This window comes from Austrofundulus limnaeus, unplaced genomic scaffold, assembly GCF_001266775.1.
Source record: "Austrofundulus limnaeus strain Quisiro unplaced genomic scaffold, Austrofundulus_limnaeus-1.0 Scaffold954, whole genome shotgun sequence".
NCBI lineage: Eukaryota > Metazoa > Chordata > Actinopteri > Cyprinodontiformes > Rivulidae > Austrofundulus > Austrofundulus limnaeus.
The window spans coordinates 65,065-67,732 of NW_013953356.1; the positions used below are offsets into that span (position 1 = coordinate 65,065).

A 2,668-nucleotide genomic window follows, 5' to 3' on the forward strand; every position below is an offset into this window, starting at 1 on the left:
GAATAAAACAGAAAATTGTGGATTTCTCACACATTTTTAACAAAACGGGAATCTGTTAAGTTGCTAGTTGGAAAAAAAGGAATGGAAAAAAAATAAGGTAAAACACTCGCTCCAGCCTGAACAGAGAAACGTAAAACTAACATTTAAACACAGGATAACATTTTTATCTAAAGATTTACTCAAAAACAAACTACAAGCATGACCTGAGGGGTAAACATGATCCGAATGAGTACTGGAACTGTTTGTTTACATTCCCTGTGGTTCTGTCTGGGCTGATCTGACGTCAGTTACTGTTCATTTGATTGGTTCACTGGTCGGGTTACGTCACACAGATGAGATTAACTTCATGTTAATTATTTGTAGTGACTAACTTGTTTTTGTTTTGTTCTTTCACACGGAGTTAAACTCTACAAGTAGAAGCTAACATTAGCTAAAGTTAGCTTACCATTGTCCATCGTCCTGCTCTCGTCTTTAGCGTCCTTCGGTAATTTTTCTTCACGTTTGGTGTAGTTTGTTATTATTGTGGTGTCGCAAATAAAACTAAACAAGATTTGCGTGTAATTATGATATCGCCCGGCCAGGGTAGAGTAGTACWGGCTGRGAGAGCAGYGGCGCCCTCTACTGGATGAAGGCAAAACTACACTGGAAAAAGGTTTAAATGGATGTTTTCAATCGAATGGAAGAAATTTTAATCTAATAAACTATTATTCGACAATTAATCATAAGTCGATTCATTGTTTGCATCCCTAGTTTTAAACCCCCCCCCACACACACAGAAACACACACATGCAATTACTTAAACAAAATGGCATATGGAAACTTTTTTTTATCAGTAATTAGTTGAAAGGATTTAAATAGAGTATTGTTCTATTCTATTCTATTCTATTCTATTCTATTCTATTCTATTCTATTCTATTCTATTCTATTCGACAATTAATCATAAGTCGATTCATTGTTTGCCCCCCCCCCCCCACACACACACACACAGAGAGACACACACACACATGCAATTACTTAAACAAAATGGCATATGGAAACTTTTTTTTTATCAGTAATTAGTTGAAAGGATTTAAATAGAGTATTGTTCTGTTCTATTCTATTCTATTGTATTATTGCTCTGTGTGGACAGTTTCACATGAGAACGGTACCACAGTCATTTCTTGAATTTTCACTAAGTGTGTTTAAAAGGCTGTGATCTGTTTTATAGTTGAGCTAATGTTTTRTTAGCTGCTTTCTGTTATAGTGACACTGCTCTTTAAGTTTACAAAAAATAACTCATAATAAACCTATATTAAAAACACAAAAGTGATTTTGCATTTATTTGAAATTACTGCTATACAAAGCATGAAAATATGATTTTTGATTCTAAAAACAGAAATAGAAATAGAGACGTATTTCTTAAAAGAACCTGCTACCTTAAGGCTGTTGCATGACGAGTCTGTTGTTTTTTTTTAGACAACTTAGATTTAAATAAMTAGTAAACTTATCAATTTTTGTATTCACTAAGGTTGCAATTTGATGCTTTATTTATCTTCAAGTGAGCTATTTACTTTGGCAGATTTTTACAGAAAGGTATGTGAAGGAGGTTAAAGTGGTTCTATAAAAGAATGTAATTTTTTTGCTTATATCAAAGACACTAAAAAAACAAGAAAATTGCCACCCTAAAGCATAAAATTTACATCCACTTTGACATGCAAACATCTAATAATGAGATGCATCATTTGTTCACAGTAAGAGCTAATAATTATACCAAACTTTGCAAGCTGATGTCATGTGATCTCAGACAGCAGCAGTTTGATTGATTCTCAACCATTTAACAAATGCATTTGTTATTATTTCCTCTTAAAATCTTTTAGACATTAGTCKTTTCAGTATGTCTGAGTGTTTTCTTTCTAACTGGAGGACAGAACACAGCTCATCCTGTTTCCCTATCTCTTGCCACCCTGTGTCAYCCACATTTCTAACAGTTACAGCGTTGGTGTTGAAAATGGATCAAGAGTTAAATTTAGAGCATCTGGTCTTTGCAACAGTTTTATAGCTGTGCTTCCCACACAACCTGCCATGTATTTACATGTTAACCTAATTACATGGCTGCTCGCTCTGCGGTTCACCCAGACGGCTAAACTTTCCTGTGTCTTGACGTCAGCTGTGCTCTTTGAACTCTGCTGAAGAGGAGATGGACATGCACGTGTTAAGTAAGCCACACAAAAAAGTTTGATTGGGAGCAGAAAATAGACCTTCCCAAAACGACGTGGACTGTTTGAAAAGTTTGTACTGTAGTGTGGTAGACTTTACAAATAACCATGAGATGTTCCACTGCCCTGATGTGGAGGACTTTCAGCCCCTATGTACAGTTGAAACCAGATGTTTACCGTATTTATTCAAGTATAATACGTAAAATTAAATCCAGAAAATCATCCATAAAGTTTGGAGGTAGTACTATTCTCGGATAAATATTTTTACTTATGTATTTTAACTGAAATATCGGCTTCATTCACAAAATGCCTGAGTCCAGAAATGAGACCACGTCGTAAAAATCAGTTGAAACGAGCTCACCTCTGATACTCCTCTGTGCTTCAGAGTGAGATAATAATAGATCCAGGCAGGAGACATGATGTGAAATAAAAGTATTCCTGCACCTTAGTAATGATAACAAACTAATGACATT

General features: G+C 35.1%; 1 protein-coding gene across 1 annotated transcript in view; it reads left to right on the forward strand.

Annotated features, from left to right (window-relative positions):
- The window catches only part of vwa8 (von Willebrand factor A domain containing 8), a gene marked incomplete at both ends in the record, with an annotated part of 104,173 nt that overhangs the window by 12,348 nt on the left and 89,157 nt on the right, over nt 1–2,668 (forward strand).